This window comes from Sus scrofa, chromosome 2, assembly GCF_054392235.1.
Source record: "Sus scrofa isolate SSC_HxYL_T2T_F1_AM1 chromosome 2, Sscrofa_HxYL_maternal_Yorkshire_Landrace_v2.0, whole genome shotgun sequence".
Taxonomy (NCBI): domain Eukaryota; kingdom Metazoa; phylum Chordata; class Mammalia; order Artiodactyla; family Suidae; genus Sus; species Sus scrofa.
Window position 1 is genome coordinate 140,523,990 of NC_139384.1, and position 24,465 is coordinate 140,548,454.

The 24,465-nt window shown below is 41.5% G+C and overlaps 1 protein-coding gene across 4 annotated transcripts in view; it reads right to left on the minus strand.

Annotated features, from left to right (window-relative positions):
- The window catches only part of MARCHF3 (membrane associated ring-CH-type finger 3), a 140,688-nt gene extending 116,977 nt beyond the window's left edge, over nucleotides 1-23,711 (minus strand). For all 4 annotated transcript variants that reach the window (XR_014836289.1, XR_014836290.1, XM_085009188.1 and 1 more), the window contains 1 exon segment: nucleotides 23,494-23,711. The gene's annotated coding sequence lies outside the window, so the exon portion shown is untranslated.
- Between the last annotated feature and the right edge of the window lie 754 nt (nucleotides 23,712-24,465).

Here is a 24,465-nt window from a genome sequence, read left to right on the forward strand (position 1 = left end):
GGTGAACGCCTTGCTATAAGCCCAGTTCTTTTCACGAATCAGATGTTACTAGGAGTTTAAGACGGAATTAATTTCTACTGAATCAGTGCTTAGCTATTACTACAGTGGAGTGTGCTGGCAGGAAACTCTGCCTAGAGGGAACTATCAATACTAGAGGAGAGAGAAAGGCAATGCATGGACAAGTCCCACTGGATGGAGCAGCCTGAGGATGAAGTTTCTGTTTTAGTTGTTTCTTTAGCCCCAAATCTCGAAGATGCCCAGCTCTCACTCAACACCTGCTGAAGTGACCTGACAGCTATAAAAAATGAAAGCAGCCCAGGAGTAGAAGCTTGGTGAGTAAGGTGGGAAACTTGAAAAACAAATCTCTGGAGGTGTTAGAGGAGTAAATAACTCTGGTAGGAAGTGAGTGGCAAAAAGAACAAATATATATACAAATTATGTAAAATAAATGGAGAACCAAATGCCAAAACCGTCTCCCACAAAACATCTCATTCATACCCAGGTGGGCATTTGCGTGCGCATGTGCAAACAAGAATGGTCAATACCAATGCGGAAGAGAACTCGCTGGAAGGACTCAAAGACAGGAGGGGTCTGGGAGGCACTCTGTTTTTAGCCCCTGCTCTCAAGATGCAGGGCGGATGCATGGTGGGTGCAGCGGAGTGGGGGTGGGAGTGTGTGTGTGTGGGGGGGGGGGCTGATGTTGAGGGAGGCTGAGTGCAGCCGATGGGGAAACTCCAAACAGCTGCAGCCCGCAGATGGGAAGCTCCCAGGCATTAGACTCCGCGGTGCTTTCCTGTGTCCCATAGGAACCCAGTGGATGAGCGCTCTTCACTAATTCCAAAGGAGAGCCTTTCTAGTTCTAGTTCCTAATATAAACTGAAGTTTACCTGACACTTTACCCTGTTTTTATCATCCATATATAGCAGTGAATGAACTGCTCTCTCTAAATAGGGACGCAACACTGGCGTGTGCCTTTTGCAGACATTAAAGTGGAAACGGCCCTGACAGAGATCAATAATGCTTGCCTATTTCCCTGTGCTGCTGTTTATTTTTAGCCCCTACCCAGAGCATGTTATTTGTAGGAAAAACTCTCTAGCACCTTCAAAGAATATTACTAACTAATGACCTAGTAAAGAAAAAAAAATTTACACTTACTTTATTCCTGTCATTCCCTTTTTTGAAAGAATAAATTCAGACTCGGCAGGAATTTGTTCTACTACCTCATTACAAAGATTCAGCCGTTTGGGGAAAGAGATCGTGAAGCTTATAAAATTCCGTACTACCTCCTTTATTACTCCCTGTTTTCTTGCATTTGCCAATTTATCTAAAAGTTCAGTTCTCTATTCCACAGGCAAAGAGGTGCATGCTAGTGCACATACCCCCCCCCCCAAAAGAGTTTTGGTTGCTTAGAAATAGAAAAGGGTATGGCCTGCTGCCTCACCTCTTTTTACTTGTACATCATCATCTAGTGCACGAAGCTGCAAAACCCCAATAAATAGCATCACAGGGCTCAGCAATAGAAAAGGTGCATTAGGAAAAGCACTGGAAGCTGAAACAAGAAATTGGGACTTGATTGTCTACCTTGCCCATCTCTGCATTTCCTGTGGAGACAGCATAATGCCCTCACACAGTGGATGTCATTTAATGCTAGTCAAATAAATGAGTTTCTCCCAGACATAAAGTATATTGTGATTATTTGTTGCATACTGGAGTCACCAGTGAACTTATGAATTTCTTAGGAGTCCAGCTAGAGTTCCATTCTCATGTTCGCATCCTCAGCAACCCAGACTTAAAGCCTGGAATGACATATGCTCAGGAGTCTTGATCAAAAGCTCATATTACATCACTGTGTGACCCTGGGTAAGTCAGAGAACTCCTCAGGGCACTCATGTCCTCATCCAGGGAGTTGAATGGAGTGCATCCTCAGTGGACACGTGTTTGCCCTGAAATTCTGGGCAAAACTTTATTTGGCAGAACGTGTGTCTAATTTTTCTGAGATGAGGGTACAAATCTTTTATTGTTTCAAAGACTCTGTGACTATTCCCTGCGCCCCGCATTTGAAAATATTTAGCCTAGAGCAGTAGTCTCCGAAACTTTGAAGCACAAATCCCAACACTTACAAGCTTTTGAACATGCACCCCCATGCTCATGTACTAGATATGTATGCATGTACTATGTAGGTGTATTATAAAACAAACTTAAAAATGACAAATGTACAAGGTAAACGTGAAATAATATTTTCTTTTTTTTTTTTTTTTTTTTTTTTTTTTTTTTTTTTTGTCTTTTTTTGTCTTTTTGTCTTTTGTTGTTGTTGCTATTTCTTGGGCCGCTCCCGCGGCATATGGAGGTTCCCAGGCTAGGGGTCCAATCGGAGCTGTAGCCACCAGCCTACGCCAGAGCCACAGCAACGCGGGATCCGAGCCGCGTCTGCAACCTACACCACAGCTCACGGCAACGCCGGATCGTTAACCCACTGAGCAAGGGCAGGGACCGAACCCGCAACCTCATGGTTCCTAGTCGGATTCGTTAACCACTGCGCCACGACGGGAACTCCTATTTTCTTTATATCTAAGAGGAAAATCCTTTTTATCTTACTGAAAAATCGTTTCACTGAGAGCAAACGTGATTGAATATGCTTTGTGCTTGAAAATCTAGATTTAATTATTTGTGATATGTTATTTATACATTTATTTTTTGGCTGTGCCTGCAGATGCAGAAGTTCCCAGGCCAGGGATCGACTCTGCACCACAGCAGTAACCCGGGCCACAACAGTGACTATGCCTATCCTTAACCTGCTGAGCCTTAATCAGGGAACTCTGTGATATGTAACGTGAAGGTCTAGTTTTAAGTTTGGTTTATTTTACATAGCTGGGTTTTAATGGCTGTCATAATTTTAAGTAATAAAATCACATACAGCATAAACATTTTCAAATACTGTTTTCACAATGTTCTCTCTACTATAAGAGCTTCTTTAAAATTCAGTTATTTTCTTACTTAGTTTTATTTTTTTTACTTTTATTTTTTAATTTTCCCACTGTACAGCAAGGGATCAAGTTATCCTTACATGTATATATTACAATTACATTTTTTCCCCCACCCTTTGTTCTGTTGCAACATGAGTATCTAGACATAGTTCTCAATGCTACTCAGCAGGATCTCCTTATAAATCTATTCTAAGTTGTGTCTGATAAGCCCAAGCTCCCGATCCCTCCCACTGCCTCTCCCTCCCATCAGGCAGCCACAAGTCTTTTCTCCAAGTCCATGATTTTCTTTTCTGAGGAGATGTTCATTTGTGCTGGATATTAGATTCCAGTTATAAGTGATATCATATGGTATTTGTCTTTGTCTTTCTGGCTCATTTCACTCAGTATGAGAGTCTCTAGCTCCATCCATGTTGCTGCAAATGGCATTATGTCATTCTTTTTTATGGCTGAGTAGTATTCCATTGTGTATATATACCACCTCTTCCGAATCCAATCCTCTGTTGATGGACATTTGGGTTGTTTCCATGTCCTGGCTATTGTGAATAGTGCTGCAATGAACATGCGGGTGCATGTATCTCTTTTAAGTAGAATTTTGTCTGGATATATGCCCAAGAGTGGGATCGTGGGGTCATATAGAAGTTCTATGTATAGAATTCTAAGGTATGTCCAAACTGTTCTCCATAGTGGCTGTACCAGTTTCCCACCAACAGTGCAGGAGGGTTCCCTTTTCTCCACAGCCCTTCCAGCACTTGTTATTTGTGGATTTATTAATGATGGCCATTCTGACTGGTGAGGTGGTATTTCATGGTAGTTTTGATTTGCCTTTCTCTTATAATCAGCAATGTTGAGCATTTTTTCATGTGTTTGCTGGCCATCTGTATATCTTCCTTGGAGAAATGTCTATTCAGGTCTTTTGCCCATTTTTCCATTGATTGATTGGCTTTTTTGTTGTTGGGTTCTTACTTAGTTTTAAAATGACACCTTTATTTTGAAAGGACAAATTAATTATGCCTTGAAAAAAATGACCTCTAGGTAGCACACTACTTAAGTTGCTTATTATCACAGAAGTGATTAACAAAATATAAAACCACTTCCTTTTTTTTTTTTTTTAATTTCCCCACTGTACAGCAAGGGGGTCAGGTTATCCTTACATGTATACATTACAATTACAGTTTTTTCCCCCACCCTTTCTTCTGTTGCAACATGAGTATCTAGACATAGTTCTCAATGCTATTCGGCAGGATCTCCTTATAAATCTATTCTAAATTGTGTCAAACCACTTCCTTTTTATAAAAAAGATCAATGAATATAGCTTATCTGTAAGTTTGACAACTCAAGTATTTTTCAACAAGATAATCAGCAAACTTCTTTGAGATACAAAGACTTTCATGGTCCCTTAATCTAATACAAAATATTGTATGGCTTGTATAATGTACATTAAAGGTTTGCTTTTTTTTATTGAATTAACTACAAAGTAGCATCCTGTGGCATTTTTGTGTTCCTCTGGCTTCAACAATTTGGCTGCACTAGCTTGCTCATGAATGATGCAGTGAATGAATTTATCTCTTGTAACCTTACCCTAGAATCCTTCTCTAAGGAACAGCTGCTGCTTAAGAGGAAACACTACTCAGTTTTTATTTTTTTCAGAAAAAATTTTCATAAAGATTGTGGAAAAAAAATCTCATCTAGTGGTGGTTCACCAAAAAGAAGCACTTTGTATATTTCATTGGTAAAAGAGAAATGAACAAATACAATAGGTTAGATCTAACATCTTAAAAGTCTTTTGGCTCCCCCTCCCCATAACTTGTTCTAATACAGTATTCGTTTTTTCAAGACTTCAGCAATCTTTTCAGTAATACTTTCAACAGCATTTTTCTGACAAAGAAAGTCATTTTGGATAGATTGTTTTCAACATAACTTATCTTGTATTAGGAAGAAGAACAAATGTTTCCTAAAGGTATATAGCTTTCTTACTTTTGGGTACAAGTAAAACGTGTCAAAAGAGGTTCAAAACACCATTTAGTTTAATGAAACTTTATAAAGAGTAGCAGGTGAATTTAAACACTGGTCTAAAAAAATTGCAGAGGTTATTCCCCATGTGTTTCTAATGGTAGCTTAATATTATCATTAGGAAACTTCTCATGGCAAAGTATAACACTGTTCATTCTTAATGACAGTGGGTGTAAGTCCTTATTTCAGTTATCTGTCACAACAGTTGTGAGATTTGATGGCTAGTTTTTGATTAGGGCTGACTATACTGTTATTAACTCGTGACGCAGCTCACAAAGAGCATGTCTGAGAACGGAGTGTCAACTCCTCTATTTTCATATTGTTCTCTTGTTCCCACTTGCACAGTTAGTGATATCTTCAATTCATTCTTTTTTTTTTTTTTTTGCCAGAATCTTTTAAAGCTATTTGCCTGCCCACCCCACCACCCCAGTTGTTGTTATAGTTGAAGGTTAGTTGAATTGAAACTAACAATATTTTGCAAATCAACTTATCTGGACACACATAAATACAATGCAACATGCTGTTGACAAGTGAGAGGACCAGTGCCAACTCCTGCCTATGAAGGAAACTTACTCTTCCTGCAGAATATAGGGCTTCTGGGGAGGGTACAAATATAAACTCATATATTATATATTAGCAACATTTAATTTTTCTGATTTTTGAAGTATAAAAAATGAACAGAAGTTGTGGTATTTTTTCCCATGCCCCATTGGTAGATCTTGGAAATATCATTTACTAAACCCTGATCTAGATCATCTCTGGTGTCATTTCCAGCTCAAAAATTAAAAATGAATGGATGTTCTGCTAGAAAGATACTCTAATTGTTTGAGTGTTCAAAGAACTAGATAATTAACAAACTTATGTTTCCTGGTAGCTCTGGAAAAACCCTCCATCTACAAGCATGAGGAATGAGGGCAGGTCACCTAGGTGAGTTTTCTCCTGCTGTCACTTGGAAGAGAGCCTGGTTGAATTCATCTAGAAGAACAGGTAAGGTCGGCCAGTCTCTGTCTCCCCATTTGCCTAGATTCACGTACTCCTCAAACAGCCTGGCACTTTTCAGCCTCCACCAACTTGAACACACATGATTATGATGTGTCTCCAAACAGAATTACTGGGCACACACCAGTTTCACATGGAAACCTTTGACAGCTGCAAGTGGGAGGGATGTGGATGTGATGGGGTCAGGTGTTTGCATGCTGTTCTTCTGGACAGCTCCACGTTGCGTGGGAAGAAGAAACAAATTGTGTTCTATTGTGTGGAAGGGCAAGGGTTTTCTAAATTTAGTCTTTTTAACACCTGGATTATTTTCTTTGAACTGTGGTTTGCCTGGGAGGGGCAGGCACTCAGGAAGTCCAGTGAGCTCTCTGCAGCCAATGCTAACAGTCATCCCACCAGGCAGGGGGCCAGACAGCCCGGTTCTGTGACCAAAGCCTATTTCAAGAGTCTGAAATGACAGACATGAACATCTAGGAGAAAATATTTGTACAGCGGCAAGATCTGGTTACCCTTAAGTAAAACCTCTTAAGGCACTAACTTACAAGAACATGGGTAGGTTTTAAAATAAAGACAGGACCAAAAGATAATCCTTCAAATTTCCTCCATGAAAATTAACTTCTCTTCTGTTCTTTGACTCCCACGAAGGCGCTTCCAAAGCCACTAATTCCTTTCAGAGGTTAGCCACTCTCACAACCAGAGAGTTTTTCAGAAAAGCTAAGGATGAGTCACCCTTCGGAAATTAACCTTGGTTGACTGTGTCTGTATTTGAGGACAGGATGGTGCAGAGACTGTAGGTGACAATCAGTCTTTCTTTGGAAAGAAAGTTTTCTTAACAGAAAGAAAGAAAACAAGAAAAACAATCCAATCTCGGTTGTTTTCTGTATTTTATTTCTGTCTTTTGTCTTTTGGGGGCCGTACCTGCGGCATATGGAAGTTCCCAGGCTATGGGTCAAATTGGAGCTGTAGCCACCGGCCTACACCACAGCCACAGCAATGCCAGATCTGAGCCACGTCTGTGACCTACACCAGAACTCAGGGTAACGCTGGATCCTTAACCCACTGAGTGAGGCCAGGGATTGAACCTGTGTCCTCATGGATATGAGTCAGATTTGTTTCCGCTAAGCCACAATGGGAACTCCTGTTTTCTGTATTTTAGAGATTCCACCAACAAAATCCATCACCAGAAAGCCTCGATAATAAAGGGTTATTTGTATCTCAGTTAAAATTATATTACCCTTTTCAGTAGGCCTTTTAGAAAGTGACAAGATGGCTCTTCTAAATGAAGCTTCTATTTGTGTTACTTCTTGCACACAGGCTTGTAAGCACTGGTATTCTATTTCCTATATGCAGGGACAGGGGTTATTAACTGTGTGAATCCTGACTGGGTCCTGTTACATGCTTGCATACTGGATTCCCTCTCTGTATGTTCCCATGAAACTAGACCCTCCACACCCTGCCAATCCCAAACACCCCATCCCCCTGCCCCCACTGAGTGCCCTTCTTTCAGTAAAGTATGAAACCTACTGGTTAATCATGCTTGGAATGTGTGATCAGACAAACTGTGTTCGGCTCTTCCATATAACACAAGTAAAAGGAACAGCCACAACAGGAACTCAAACAGCCAACCAGTAAACTGGTAAGTATTGCTCTTACAATTAAAAGTTGCCCACTGGAAGATTTTACATCTTTCTCCCTACAGAGAGGAAAAATAAAAAAACAGGCTTGAAAGATGAATAGAATCATATGGTATTAACACTGGGATAAGTCCATAAAAATGATCCATTTTTCTGTTCCTTTCCTAGAAGAGAGGCAGAAGGCTCAGGGAGAAGCCTGGTGACTCAGTGTATATCCACCGCCTCTAGTCAGAGGTGGAGCCAGATCCAGGCTCAGGGTTCTGATTGGATCAAAGCAGAATGGGGGACCGGGCCATCTGGTCATTTGTAGTGACATCAAAGAGAAATCTCATAGCAGTAACTAAAATTAGATAACCAATGTCAGAAGGTGGTAAAGAGTTCTACAAGGCACATAAAAATGTAAATATTTATTATTCATTTTTGAAACGAGAAAAAGGATTTTTCAGAGATTTTTTTTCAAAGCAAAAATCTATCTTAGGCACTAAATATCTTCTCGGATGTTCCCACCAACCTCTGTCCACTGGCAGAGGCCAAGAATATGAGCTAACTTGACAGCTCACAACCAGCTTACTTCATCTCAGGCGAACTCGGCACACACAATGGCACAGCCAGACGCAATTGCCACATCACTTGTGTTTGCCTCAGTCAGCCAACAGACGTCTTCCTGCTAAATGGAAACCACTCCCAGAATTTTCATTCCAGAGGGATGTCTGTGAGAGCTGCGCTTCTGACTCCAACACATGGTACCTGGGCTAAGAAAAACCTTGGCTTTGTGTTTAGGCTGGAGGAGGAATAAAGACTAAAAACACTGTCAAAATACTTTTTCTCTTTGAGCCTCCACACCACTCAGCTCATCTCTTGAACGTTATCACCTGCATAGACTAATCCTCATCTTAAAGTGGAGTGTTCTGATCTGCAATAATGACCTTTGAAAACGTGAGCCTAGGAAGACTTCTAAGACTCAAGCAGTGAAACTGCCTATGACGAGTACGTGGAAGCCATGAGCTGGGTGCTCCTGCAAAGGGCTCTGTGCTGCGAGTGATGAATACTCGGGCATGCCTCTATCTGCTCATCCAAACAACCAAAGGCTCTCTGGGCTTGCGTTCAACCGCCTAATCTAGAGTAGGGGGATTGGCTTCTCTCAGAATGCAAGGCTTCATCTTGGTCTGGCACCCCAAAATAAGGTATTATCTCTCATTGGGGCAGATGCAGGAGAGCGCTGCTTTTTTCCCTTGTTTTTGGGGTTTCAATATAAAATATGCAAATACATGCAAATTAGGTGCTTTCTCAGGTGAAAAGTCCTACACATAAATATTAAATCTTCTTCGTTTTGCTCCCCAAATAAAAGTAAAAAGTAAGCATATTCCCTAAAAGTGTACTTTCTCCCATATTCCTATACTACCTCACCTTTAAGCCAGTGGTTACAGTTCCGATTCAGTTCCTAGTCTGGGAACCTCCATATGCTACAGGTGTGGCCCTAAAAAAGACCAAATGAGGTGTGTGTGTGTGTGTGTGTGTGTGTGTGTGTTTATATATACACAAATGAGATGTTAGGAGAATTCATTTTTAACTGGCTGCTTATTCCTTATTAGGAATTTCAAATACTAGATAAAGCTACAGCTTTAACTAGAGATAGCTGATTATCTCTTCCCATTTAGACTTCTAGAATGTGAAGGCTACCATTTTAATTGGTATTCAGAGGTATGCCAATGTGCATATCCAAGCAGTTCAATTATTTTGCCCAACTGTGAGTTATCTAGAAACAAATGGGAATGGCAGATTAAAAGGCTATCCTTGCTAATACTTTCAGATTGGGCTAGAGTTAGTTATACCCTGTTGAGTTCTTCCACTTCTTAGGATGAACAATGCAGTAAGCATGGCGAGACATATTGCTTGGGCCTCTAATCTTCACTGTGACATTTCCTGTCTCATGTCCTACCATCAATAGTGACCTACTTGCTATACCATGTGACTTTCCAACTGAGCCTTTTGATGCTCACACATGGGAAACACAATTATTTTTATATTTAGCACAAAGTGTAGCTGTGAAACATTTCAAATGATTTCCAGTTCAAGATACCCACGCTAATCTTATTTGGTGGTAATCCTTTTTTGCTTTGTCACTTAGAAACATAGTAAGTTATAACTCATTAAAAACAAAGTTTTCACCTTTTTTTTTAAAAGCAAACTGTGAAAATGCTACATTATGTCAGTATCCAACAAACTGAAAATGAATGAGCAAAAAGTAAAAGAATCATGTCCTAGTTACTTAGTGTGTTTGAAGAACTGCACATAAATGACTCTGGTTGAAAGTGACAAGAAATAACACTGCTGGTATTATTTAGATTTGAAATTCTTGGAAAAGTAAAAACAACTTATTAATGATGATAAAAGAAGAGACAAATACTAACACTCAGAAATGCAACAGAAGTGTATCAAAAGAGCCACAGGATTTGTTAGGTAAAACTAAAGCTCACCAAAAAGCAGTGCACAATAAAACTACAAATGTCAAGCAAGAAAGCCTTATAATACAATGGAGTATGTCTGAGAGTAACTCAGGAAAGTTGATTTTCTAGGCAAAGTAAAACTGTCTTACATAGTTTCATAAACAATTTTATAAATTAAGGCCATCTTTGCAAATTTGTTATGTAAGTAACATAGCAAATAATTGTTCAAAATTTTAAGTCTTTTTCTTGTTAGCTTTGATCCACAAACCCTAAAGAAATGGACAGAGGTTTCAATACCCAAATGAGGAATACTCATTCTACGTCACTTGTGAACAAGCAAAAGCCCAACATTCCACCAAATCTCCAAATAGATGCCAAGAGTCTGCAATACACTTATTTAAGTGAATTTCCAAAATTCTGTGGCTATGACAGCTCAAACGCAGCTGCTTTTGTGAATCATAAAGGACCTTTCAAAGCCCAGTGTTCACACATGGAAAAGCACATGTTCTACTTTGCCTCTGCCAGAGAAGCCTCACTGCCACCCCCCAAATCCTTGGGAAATATTCCAGCAATGTGTGTGTACCCATTATGGATTCTTTCTCACTGCTACTGCTTTTGCTATACATTTTCTATAACCTCACACTGTTTCCCACCCACACAGCTTGGAAAGAAAAGGAAAGAAAGAACCTTTGTTAAGCCATAAAAGGGCCAATGTATTGTATATGAAAACTACCCTATCAGAGGTATGTTCTCGAGAGCTTACACAGACCATCCACTTGTCTAACTTTTATGATAATGATATGTTGACCCAGCCCTTTAATTACTGATCTCATTGTCACTTGGATCCTGATGGCCTCTTATCCAATTATACAACCAAATCTACCCAGGTTTTAAAGTGAAGAAGAAAGGGGTCCCTGCCAGGATGTACATGAAGAAAGTACAATGTGAGAGCACTGAAAAATCCTCTTGCTTCCCCCCCCCCCCGACCTGTTTCTCATAGAAAACAAAAATAATCTGAAAAGAATCAAAAATTACTCTCCATTGCACTTGTATTCTACTCACCATAAAATTTAGATCTGCTTTTGGAAATCTGATGTGAGGAGTTTAGCTGAGGAGTGTGTTTCATAGTAAGTGACTCTGTGGTCGAGGGAACTCTATGGTTTTGTGGTAGTGGGAACACCAGAAGGCAGAAAGCAGTATCAAGTGGGTTTAGATTGGGCACAAAGACAAATGCTCTTTGGTGAGGTTACCTGGAGAGAGATCTGAGGAAGATGAGCAGGTAGGACGGGAATGTGACATTCTCATCAAAGTTGAAAGGATTTATTTAATTGGGTGGTAAAGCCACACTGCAAGCCTCAGAAAATAATGGCTTGTAACATATTTAGCAAATGACACGGCAACCCACAGAACAACAGGGAAAGAAAAAACATGAAAGCACGTACTTTTATGGAGAAGGTCCTGAGCTGAAAGGCAAAGAAAAGGGACTCTGGCCCTGCTTCATTTCTGTCAGTCTTGTCCAAATTAATATGTGAAGTAAATCTATTTTTCAATTTGCACCTTCATAATTACCTCAGAATAATTAATAACATGGTTCTAAGAATAAATCATTTTAGTAGATACATGAGTTCAAATGAAAAATTATGTATAAGCAGAGGAAACAATTTTATTTTAAGTGAATTTACCACTCCAAAATATCATGCAATTATTATTCTCCCAATTTACAATTTTAGTCTTACATGTGTACCTTAATTTTTTTAAGGACTTAGGCTCTGAAATGAAAGGAATCGATATCCTTAAATATCCCTCTTGGACCAAGTTCTTGAATTTTTATGTAATGCTATTGTAGTAAGTCTGTCTTTTCTCCAAACCTTTGATATCTATATCTTATTTTCTTTCACAGAGAGAAAGAAAAGTAGGTTGTGTTCATTCGTAAGTTTTGTAGGAAAAAAATCTAAGGTGCACATACTCAGCTCACTGACAATTATTATGCTACTTTATGCCTAGTGTAGGAGATAAAAGACTAACTATGGATTATCAGAAGTTAAAACTTCTAAATATTAATTTCTCCATTAACTTATTCACTTGATTATTCGTTCACTTTACAGATAAAGCCAGGATCTCTGCCCTCATGAAACTTATATTCCAATGGAGGAAACAGACAAAAACAAGTAGACAAATAGATAAATAACATAAGACTATGGCAAGTACCATCATGAAAACTGAGAGTTGGGTGGGGGCCCTAAACAGATTAGATGGGAGAGTCCTGGAAGGTACTTGTGATGAAGAGGGCTGAATGGAATCCAGCCAGTGGAGAACCTGGGGATGTGAGATCCAAGCGGAGGGAACAGTGGATGCCAAGCGTCAGAGGTGGGAGTGAGACTGGCTTATTAGACAAATAGCAAGGAAGCCAATGTGGTTGGAAAACTGAGTGAGGGCAAGAAGCTAAGTAAGGAGGTCACAGATATGGGCATGGCCTGATCCCTTTAAGGTCCTGGAGGCCACAATGGTCTTGAGATTATCTTCCAAGGCAAAAAGGAAAACCACAGAGAGCAGGAAGGGACATGAGCAGATGAACCTGAGTCTCAATCCTAGCTTGCCCACTATATGACCTTAATAGCTAATTACTAGCATCTCTTAGATGCTAAATTCCTAATTTATAAATGGGCATTTAACAACTAATGACCAGTTACAATCATCAGTAATTATCATTATTGTTAATGCTATGATATGGAAAGTCAATAAATTTTTTTTTTACATTCAAATAGGCCTAAGCTGTAAAATAATATATCAGAGATATTGAATTATTGAGAAAAAAAATCTTTTTTATTCAGTAAAGATCATATACTTATTGAGGACAAATAGACATAAATTAGTACATTCAAATTCATTAGGGCTTATTGTGGTTCTAATCAGAATAATTATTGATCTGGGCTCAGTTCTGTCCTTAATTAGTCTGCATTGTGGCTTTTCTCTTCTTGTCAACCTAGCCTTGTCATTCTGTATCCAGAAATGTGTAGCAGTTCAGTAATACCTACCAACCACATGGCAGTCACAAGGGGCATTTCAATTATTTTTCAAATCACAATGCATAGCAGACAATTATAATTGCCTAATAGCATCTATTGCCCCCCGCCCCATGGATACTTTTCTTACTAACAGAATCCCAGTTTTGTTTAAATTTGACTCCTCCCTCCCTCAAGCAATCACAGGGACCCTCTTGCTAGTGACTGGTTTAGAGATGGGGCAGGTAATCCTGTCTGAATCAATGAGAAGAGAAGACATTGGATTCTTCTGGGTAAAGTTTTGATATTCTCGAAAGGGAGAATCTGGACAGGAGGTCCATTTCCTGTGCTTTAGATACTGTCATGCCTACAAGTGACATCTCCATGACTGTAGCCATTTTGCAAAATAGAAAAACACCAGTCTTAAGAGAAATGGTCCCTGAGGACAGCAGTGGCAGAGAGATGAAAGGGATCCGTATTATTGTCATTGTGCCAGTGAATCAAGCAACCTTCCGGCTTCCCTGCTTCTTGCATAAGATTATATGCTTCCTTACTGTGTAGGTCATGGTAAGGGGACCTTTGGGGTGGGGTCTTGCGTTTGGTGCCCAAGGTCTCCTAACACATTATCTCCGTGGGGACATTTCCATTCAGAAATGACACTCGCTCCTTTGGCTCTAGGAAGGTCTACTGCTGGAAGTTGGACTTCCGACTCTACCTTTGTGAAGTCCAACAGTCCTGGCCGTAAGGCAATACGGCGTTTTAATTGTGATGCAACACTGGGATAGTCTCCCAGAAAAGCCCATGGGGAAAACACCCTAGACACTCACAACAGGAAGATGGTACTTCAGCATGTATAGCTGGTACCAAATGGCCTGTCTCTGGCTTTCCCCATCATTCAAAAACTTTTGAGTTTCATCTTCCCCTTGCCTAGGACATCTGCTTTTTACTCAAGACCCAAAATAAAGCACACCTCTCATTGGTCTTTTGTTCTATAAGGCTGCCAATGGTGCCAAGAATATCGACACAGAACATGCAGGACTAGCACAGATCCCAGGTGCAGGCAGGAGCACTCCTGAGAAGAGGTGCAATATTGTGATTTGCAGGCCTGAAAAGGAAGAAGGAAATACCATGACCATAATAGAACACTGGGTATTTTTGTTTTAGTTATGTGGAGTTATTTTAAAATTGACAATATTAGGGACCTGTAAAATAAAATATCCATCTTACAAAAAAGGCATGAATGATAACTGGCTGTGTAGGGAAGGGATGCAGTGCGATAAGTGCTTGGGGAGCTGCTGGTGGGGGTTGGGGATGAAGTAAAAAAAAGATTATATAAATGTCTAATGGTTCACAATAAGCAAAAAAGCAGTATGGCTTGAAATCAAATTAACCATTCTAGTCTAATAAGCATTTTTCCTACAAGAAAATTATAGAATTATAAATTTAGCCCCTAATGGAGAGCAGAAAATGTAGTGCACACAGATTTCATAATTTTGTATAGTATTTGAGAAACATTGCTTAGAAAATGGGGTGAACATTATGACTGGTGAAAATTTGCTAGGAGATCATAATTAAAACAGAATAGTAAATGGGGCCTTAGCTCTTGAAAGGGTCACTATCAGGATTCTACTTAATTACTTAATTCTACTTAATTCTTCATTACTAATCTTCAGTGAAAATGGAATTCGTTCAATATGAGGACAGGGTCTAACTGAGAGATGTTGGTGGGGCAGGAACACGGGAGAAAAAAAAATCTGGAGGAATTAGAAACAGGACAGTTTAAGTAGATAGGAATAAAATAAATCTGAAGCACCCAAACTAAAAATTAAGTAAAATAAATGGAGAGAAAATTAAAAGTCACTGGCAATAAATCTAAAGGGAAAGAAAAAAGTGGCAACTATTGCTTGACATTAGCTGTAAGGCAATCACTCAGCCTCCAAAGAGAAATAGGCCATGGTTTATTGGAAGAACACATTAAGAACTTATCAGGGAGTTCCCGTGGTGGCGCAGTGGTTAACGAATCCGACTAGGAACCATGAGGTTGCGGGTTCGGTCCCTGCCCTTGCTCAGTGGGTTGACGATCTGGCGTTGCCGTGAGCTGTAGTGTAGGTCGCAGAAGCGGCTCGGATCCCGCGTTGCTGTGGCTCTGGCGTGGGCCGGTGGCTACAGCTCTGATTGGACCCCTAGCCTGGGAACCTCCATATGCCGTGGGAGCGGCCCAAGAAATAGCAAAAAGGCAAAAAAAAAAAAAAAAAAAAAACAGAACCTATCAGCAAAAGATTCATCAGTCCACGTGTCCTGCTTGTAAAGAAATCAGAGTAGCCCTGCCCTTCTTTTATCTATTCCATGTATACCTGTTTTGGTTTTTGTAGAAATCTTCATCTCTTTGGCTGTAATGAATGTATCTTTCACTTTGGAGAGGTGTGATCTTGTTTCATAATGATATAAAAAGTGAGCAGGAGGTGGTGAGTGACAGGCAGGTAAGGGGTGTGTGTGTGTCACTGTCAAGGATGAGTAAAGTTGGTGAAAACCAAGGTTTTGTGAGGCTAATTGCTTTTATACCATGTAAAGCTGTCAGAGCATATAATAGCCCAGCGAGGAGGAGTTGCAATCTTTTTCTTAGCACCAGGAAGACACCCTGGAATGCTCTAGGAGTGTCCTTTGAAAATGGTCAAAAATGCTGTTGCTCCTGCAGGGAAAAGATTTAGAGTAACACTGGTTATAACAGAGCTTTTTATAACGTAGAGTCCTTACCTGAACAGAAGGGAGAGAGAATGTTACAGAAAGGAAAACATTATTGGAGGGTGAGCCTAAGGGCAGAAGAGAAGTTAAAATTAGGGACACTTAGAAGGTTAAAGATGAGCACTTTCTGACTGTGAGCATCTCTGTTTGGGTAACATGTTCACAAAGAGTGGAGGGAAGATTTGGTATTAGGTTTGCTGAAAAGCACATTTGAGAAAGTGCCAAAGCATGGCACCATGGTGAGAACCTCCGCTGGTTACAGGAAAGGGGATGAGCGGCATGCTGCAGAGATGTTTGCCTCCACCCTTCACCTGGCCGGGCCTCCCTCAAGTCCTCCCAGGCCTCAGCTCCTAGGGAAAAGCAGAAGCCCTGGCATAGGCAGGGGCAGGTACCCCTGACTTACAAGAGCCAAAAGAAACCAGTATTTGAGTCCATGACCTAATCTAGGGTAGCTCACCTCCTTCGTGGCCTTGAACATCTAAATAACTTTTAGATGTCAATCTTCTAATGATATTTTCTTAGCAGGTATGAGATAGAAGCATCTATGTTAAGTGAGCCTTCATCTCTCAGATGAGACAGAAAATAGGGGTCCTTGATTTCTTGCAGTCATTTAAAGCCTGTTAGGATCCAACGTAAAAGGGTTATCCTAATGGCCCTGACCCCCGGCAGTCATGCGTAACTCAGCTGATCCATAAACTCTACCTGGACACACAGTCTGTACACCACCTCCATCACCCAGCTGTGAGGTAAGAGCTGGTGCTCATCTAAGCCCTCATACTATGTCATAAACATGACTACGTAAGGATGCTTCCTGAACCAAGGGCGATTTATCAGTGAAAAACATTCTGAGAGTCTCCAAAATAAAAATCTGGGGGATTAAAAAAAATAAAAAAGCTTCACTTAACAAATGTCAAGTCTCCTCACTATGCTGAGCTTTTGGATATCAGCAGCTTCTAGGCCCAGCACCATCTAGGTCCTCCAAGGCCCCCAAATCTCCCATGGCCAAAGTTAGGTGATCACCTACACTGGATGGCAGAAGGAACCAACCCATCCAAGACTTTAAATGGCTGTCCCAAGTCTCAAAGTGGGGCCCCTGGTCCCACTTTGGGGTAGCTGCCTGGTCAAAGTATGGCAAGGGGTATGAAGAACCAGGGGAGATGGCCTAGTCTCGGGGGAGCTGGTGACATTCTTGAAGAAGGCACAGCAGCGAGAGGGTGAGGAAAGGAGACAGGGCAGGGGTGGAGCAGAGGGACCTTGACGATCAAGAGGCAGCCATGGATGATAGTTTTATGAAGTGCTGAGACTGGGGCTAACATAGAAAGTTGGGGACAAATGATTCAGTTATTGTCACCATTCATACTTATGGTGAACATCTTGTGCTTGTCCTTTTAAGGCCTTTGGGGTGTTTGCTTGTAATTCTTTGTAGCCTCTAGTGCTATTCAGCAATTTCCTGAATATGATCCCTGGAGAAGCTATGACAGGTCCCTGCCCTCAAGGGGCTTCCAGTCTGCAGAAGGGGATTATAGAAGATAAGAGCACTGCTGGCAAAGAGGGGCGTAAAAAAGCTCCCCAAAGGCCCACTGTGTTTTGAGTTAGCTAAAGAGCTGCTACCCAGGTTAGGTACTTGAATACCACTCATTAGTTCATTTTGTTTTGTAATGATTACCTGGAAGATTGTTCAAGGGCTAGGAGATAGTTCTTAGCACTACCGTTTTTATTATTGTCAATCAAAAAGATAAACCTGTGCATTTAGTATCTAGGGGTATAATCTGGAAAATACTATACCTTACCTTTGGCTGAGGAGAGGAGTGCACTTATAATTTTTCTAATTACAAGGCATTTTCTTGTTATACTTATTTTATAGCAAAAAGTTTTAAAAGCTTTTGAAAAGATCACATTTTGCTCACTTGAAATATCTGTGTATATTTTAGCATAAAATATACTTGGCAGCTGCTAACATAATTGGGTGGCTACGCCTTGCAAAAACTTGATTTCTTTTTAATCAAATTTTTAGAATCATACTGGGTTTCCTGCCAGTGCTGCAATAGAGAGCAATAAATACATCATTAGATCAATGGTGGTCTGATGATGGATGACTCCAAAGATAGTTCCAGCCAAGAAGAATAAGCTCAGAAGTCTCATTGTGCAAAGATTAATAAAATATTATTTAAAACACAGATACTGAGTTAATATAGCAGGGAAGAAAACACTGCAAAATAGAACAGAACAGCTATGGTTTTATAATGTGGTGATATTGATCATGAATTTTCCTAAATATTCTAGAACAGCCACACTATTACATATGCCCCTGATTAGACCTAGAGATGAGAAGGAAAAAGTTATTAAAAAAAAAGGAATGAAACTAACCAAGGGAAGGCCTGCTGCTATAATAAATTATTTAAAGTAAGCAGGGTGAGTAGGTTGTGAAGACAATATAAAACAGAATCAATGCCCCAAGAAACTCCAAACCATCAGCACCTCTATAAATTTCTTAACATCCTGTCTGGAATTTTATGGAAGGTATTTCTTTCCCACCACTCTCTCTATTCCCATCCCATCCCAACCGTGACCCCTTACTTTCTGCCAATTCGTTTCTGAGAGCTCAGCATTTGTTTTTCCTCTGTAATCCAGGATGCTGTCTTCAGTTATGTTTCTCAGCTTATATCAGAAGAGTGTCTGTAAGGTCACAGATGAGTGAATCCATCACCTCATTCATCTGGATCTTAAATTTCCCATGGTAACTATATGCTGGGAATATCTAATAAGATACACATAACAACATCACGTTAATATTATCCTTTTTTGTTTTTCTTAATATGGTTATAGTTAAATCCACAAAGTTAAAGCTAGAGTAGAACTTCTATAGCTCAATGATTGTTCTATTATTAGAAGATAATATTGGATCCAAAAAAACTAAAATGAAGGTAGGAGCTCTTAAACTTAGGAACATAAAGCCTTAGGGACATTATGGAGGAGAATGAGTCAAACAGACAAAATTTAAGTATTAGGAGCTGTTAAAAGGGCAGATTGACTTGAAAAGCAAATTTTTTCTAAGTGGATTTAACCCAGGGAATAGGGACATGGAAAGAAGTGTCAAAAATTTGGAAAAGAATTTGTGAAATTCTCTTTGCCAAAGAATTTTACCAAAAGTATGCCATGGGAAAAAAAAAAAAAAAAAAAGTAAGTGAGAAAGGTTGCTGAGAAGCTTGCAACTACCTACTGTCCAGTTTCAAGAAAAGTAGCTTTCTACTGTAGTTTTTAACCAGACACAAATTGGTCCCATTGTCTTTAATCAAAAGCTGTAATTATATCTTAGTCTTTGGGAATTTTCTAGGTTCATCCAATCACGCAGAAGCTGAGCAAATGAAATATAAGCAACTTTATTTATTTATTTTTTTTGGCCAGTGTGAAAACATTATTAGCGGCCTAACATGACTCAACAGGCAAACAGTACAGATCTAAAATACCAGTCCCCAAACTTCTACATACAAGCTTTGCTGCCATTTTGCTTTGTGACTTTTGAAATTTATTTGCCATTCCAAATAAAGCTTGGATGACAAAGGTCAGGATCACTGAACAAGTGATTATATATGGTGGTTAGCTTTATAAAGAAAACTGTTTCAAGATTACATTCAGTTATTGAAAAAAATTGAAGAGGTAAGAAAACTAGATAATATGAACATATTATAACCATAACCATCTTAATATGAAGCTAAGTAAAAACAATTCAAAACGCAAGGCCAGCTTTTGTTACTGGTGTTATATTTAAATGTGAAAGTTGGCTCTTGGTATCTGTGGATGCGGAACCCCACGGATATGGAAGGCTAGCTGCGCTTTGTCATTCTATATAAGGTGCATGAGCTTCGGGGATTCTGGTGTCTGCAAGGGGTCTTGGAATCAGTTCCCCCAAGGAGACCGAAGGAGGACTGTATTATTATCCTTTTGTGGCTGCTGTTTGCTCATCTGTGACAAAACGGGAAAAAAATCATCTCACTCAAAGGACTGTTAAGATAAGCGACCTATAAACATGCCTGCCAAGTGCTTCTTAAAGCATAAATTGCTCTGTAAAAGTCCCAGTAATGATCCAGTGGCCTGGAACAATCCAAGTTCAGCGTCCCAGCCTATCCATGTTCTTTTGTCATCAGGGAAGTAAATATCTTGGGCACTTCTGTCCTCTGAGAAGTCATTTGGCTTTTTAGGTTCCTGGATGGTAGAAAGATCCTTTCTCTTTCGCATTTTATCTAGGAGTCTTACACTAAGAATTATGCCAGTCTGAAGTGGGAGAACAGAATCCAAAAGTCAGTATCAAACTACATATAAAAAGCTAATTGGTAATAATTAATGAATCAAAATCACATGGACTTGAAAGAAGAGGTGGCAATCATCTCTCTGTGATGCTAAGAAAATCTATGTACCCGATTAACTGGACACCTCGCAATACTTCTAAGATGACTCCCTGGGTCTCTGAGTAGGTGGCCTGGGACACACTTTTGACCAAGAGGCAGACCAGCCACAGCTTCTCAAGGAGATCCTTGACTTCACATAAGTCTGTCCTAGCTGGGTTGAGGTTCAGGTTCCAAGCTTAGAAGAATTTTAATGAGTCACAGGCGGCTCTCTTAGAGTTTGCCTATGACACAGCAGGTTAAGGATCCGCCACTGTCACTGCAGCAGCTTGGGTTGCTGCTTTGGTGTGGGTTCGATTACCTGGCCCAGGAACTTCCACATGCCAGAAGCGGGGCCAAAAAAACCAAAACAAAACAGTGTATCTCAGGGATTGGGCTTCTTCTACCTTCCAGAGAGAAATGCCGGACAATGTGAGTTAAGACTGGCATAGTCTCCCCAGAGCACTCCAGGAATCCACTGGATTTGGAATAAGGCATAGGTAAGGCTGAGTTGGGGTCTTAATTTACCTTGCTTCCCCCAACAATTTTTTTTAGAATTGGTGCTCACCTGCAATAGGGATATCTCAGGATTCCAAAACCACTTCTGAACACAGGACAAAAGGTGCCATTGTTGAGGACAGAGAGTTAAAACATTACCTATAAATTTCACAAGGCTAGTAAATGCCACCTGGAAATTCTGGAACAGTTATTTGTTGAATCAACCCACAGACTATAATTGTTCTTTTATATCATAAATGCTATTTGTGTGTTTCTCAAACTATGGTGAGGGGATTGCTGACATCAGAATCACCTGGGTGCTTGTTAAAGATGCAGATTCCCAAGCCCTACCTCAAGACTCCCAAATCTAATTTTGGAGATATGAGTCCAGCCCATGAACTGAATTTTTAGGGAGCAACCCAGTTGACACAGGTGGTATCAAGGCAGGAGAATTATTTTGTCTACATAGTTCATCAGAAATGTAAAGATGCAGATAAGGGATTAGAATATTTTCTCCCAAATGTTTAAGTAGCATAAAAATGAAAACAGTATTTCTTATGATGTGTTCTTAAGAACCATCCCAGTTTATTGTACCCACATACAATAAACATAATTATTAAAATGTAATTATGAGCATAAAATTATTAGAAAAAATATCAACTATGCTTCTTAAAAATATGGCCTTTATTTTGTCACCAAAATAATTATACTATTAAAGGAATTTATAGTTTAAGAATCAGTCACTTGTCTATAGGAACTTAATAAGCTGTTATATTTCTCCCATACCCTTTTAGTCATCAGAAGTTTTGTGATAAAGGCTTTTTATTGTTTTTTAAACTATAAATTGTAAACCACTGCAGCTAGTGCTTAGGCTGAATATGAATTTATATCTAAGTTATAAATTCCTAAAAACATGTTTCATTAGAATTACTAAGGCAGTCTTAATGCTAGTAGATTAAATAGCCTCTGTAATAAAGCTCTGTTTACTTCTATTGAGATTTTTGGGGGGGGAAACAGTTCAGTTTTAATGCATTCTTTTAAGAAGCAAAAGAAAACAGTTTTTGATATACATGCTACTGCAAAGCAGTAAACCAGTGTTGCATGGTTATGTGACAAGCACCACATTTCTTTTCTAGAGAGATTTTTTTCCCTCCTATCTACTCACCTCTTCCCAAACCATGCCTATAATTATTTCACAAAATATAATTTGCCATTTCTGTGGAGTCAAACACTCCTTTTCTCCCTCACCAAAAATCACATATTCAGACTGAATGAAAATGGACTTGAGGGGTAGGCTTTGTTTGTAGCGTGTTTCTACTACGGGTTGCCCCCTACCCACGTTCCACCCTAGTGCTCCCACTGAAGTGTGTATGTTATGTTTTAACAGATGGACCAGCTGGTGGCTACTAGGCTGTAAAACAGGGACTGGGAATCTGCAAGCAATGCTATTGAACCGAATGCTCGTAAAGTTCATGGACATACACTGACCCAGACAGACTAGGCAGATCCAGACATGCTTACACACACACTCATCATACACCCCACGGATCAGAGGGTCTATCTCTCTACTCAGAGGAAGTTCAAGGCTGTTTCCTCCTCCATATTTCTCCTTGATTTGCTTATCAATTTTATATACACACAGAAGTACACACATATGTAGGCACATCTACGAATACATGGATAGCTATATAGCTCAGTGTTTTTATACATTTTCAAAGATCAAAATATTGCCCAATTCTGTCATCAAGTCTCTACCTAGTACTCCCAATAAGCCCTTATTCATGTCAAATAAGTATTACAAGAAAATATTGGATTCAATTCTATTTGGTCCACACATAACATAAACTATATGTATGTAATTGCCCTCAGACAAAACAGCTACTTTTATGCCTTATCAACGAGAGAGAGAGAGAGAGAGAGAGAGAAAATAATAATCTATCTTCCACTGAGTCACAAACAAAAAGTGTCAGGTTTAACCTTGAATCCTCTGTTGTCAGTTTCTGTCACAACTTCATCACTTAAAACACAGGCGCTCAAACAAACACCAATCCACCAGCCCGGTGGTGGCTTTCACGGTCTCATCTAGGATTCCCCAGGGTCTCTGGGCATTGGGATAGACAGCAAGTACCCCGGGTGCTAACGAAGTACTTAGGACACACCTTGCAGGTGGACGTGGAGGTCCGAGCACCTCATAATGGATGCGGATTCAAGTGCTAATAGAAAGCAATTACTTTACAAAGTTTAATATCCGTGCTGTCAATTCCTTTCAATAATTGCAAAGCACTGAAGCTCCTGGTACAGAATCTAGCTGGTCACTAAAGTTCTCTCACCCCTAAAGACCCACCCGGACCCCTATGATCGCTGGCTCAGGCTACGCATCAGACAACAGACACGGTTATCTCGCCGCACCGGCTCCGGCGCGTGTTGATTTTTCAGGAACTGTCCTCAAGCCATCTAGGAACTGCTATCCGCACACCGCTGGGCACGAAGGCCGCCCCTAGCGCGCGTGTCGCCGTCGCAGAGGGCCAGGGGAAGAGTCCCCAGGCCCCACCTAATGATGGCAATTACAACACCCAAGTTCTTGCGAACACTCAGCCGCGTCCCGGGCCGAGTTGGGACGCTCTGAAACAAGATGTTCGGGTGTGGGGATTCTCGCAAGGAGTGAATCCCGGCAGCCCTGACCTCTTCACAGCCGCCACGCTCCGACGGACAGATCGACACGCGGCAGGACCCGTCCAGTCCCCCCGCTCGCCTAACAGCGCCGAGAGGAGCCGCTCGCCTCGCGCGCGGCCACTCACCCTCATCGCCGAGTCCCGATCGCAAACCGACGCCCCTGCTGTGGATCCTGAATTTCAAGTTGCCCCGAACCGGCGACACCTCTCGCCCTAGCCAACCGGAGCACATTGGCTCGGGCAGGCACCTCGGAGGGAGCACGTCAAGCTCGGCGGCAGCCCCGGCTCAGGCTCAGCAGCTGCCCGGAGCGCGCTGACAATTCACCGACCCGCTCAGCGAATGAGCCGGACAGCGGGGCTGAGGCGACAGGGCTCCGAGGGAGGCGGGGCCGGGCAGCAGTAAGGGCGGAGTCAGCCCGGGGCCGGCCCCGCGGGGCGGGGCGCCCTTCAACCCGTGACTGGCGGAGTCCACAGCCAATCGTGGCGCGCCAGAGCCCGCGGGTGTCGCGGGCTGTGAGGAGCGCCCTTCTCCGCCCCGCCGCCGCGGTCCAATCGCCAGCAGCGGAAGGCTGGCGGAGAGACGCGCCGGCGGCGGGGAAGTTGGCTGGGGTGAGGAGCTGGGGCCGCAAGGCTGGTGCTGTAGGGGTGGCTGTGGCCGGCCCCCGACGCCTTGGAAGCGAAGAGGCGGCCCCGGAAGACCCCTGGCTGAGAGAGGCCAGGGGCCAGCCGGAGTCTCCGCGTGTCGGCTCCGGGTGGAGCGAGAAGCCCAAGCCCCACGCGGACCGAGACTGGGCCGACACCGCCCACCCCTGGCGCCTGCAGGAGGTGCGGAACTTGGCGGCCCCAAAGGAGGTCCAGCGGTCGGAGGAAACCAGGTGCCAAAGAGGGTGAGTCCCGGGCCAGAGGACTGGAGGCCCGGGCCTGAAGCTGGGAGCTCTGGGCTTCCAGAAAGGTTCTGATTGCGTTCTGATGGTTACCTCCGAAACACAACTCCAACTCTGCCAGCCCCCCAGAAAGTTGACGACACGCCCTCTCATCACTGCCCTTCACACCACCGGCAGCGGGGACCTGACCAGGGGCCTCGGCTCCCTTCCCGAC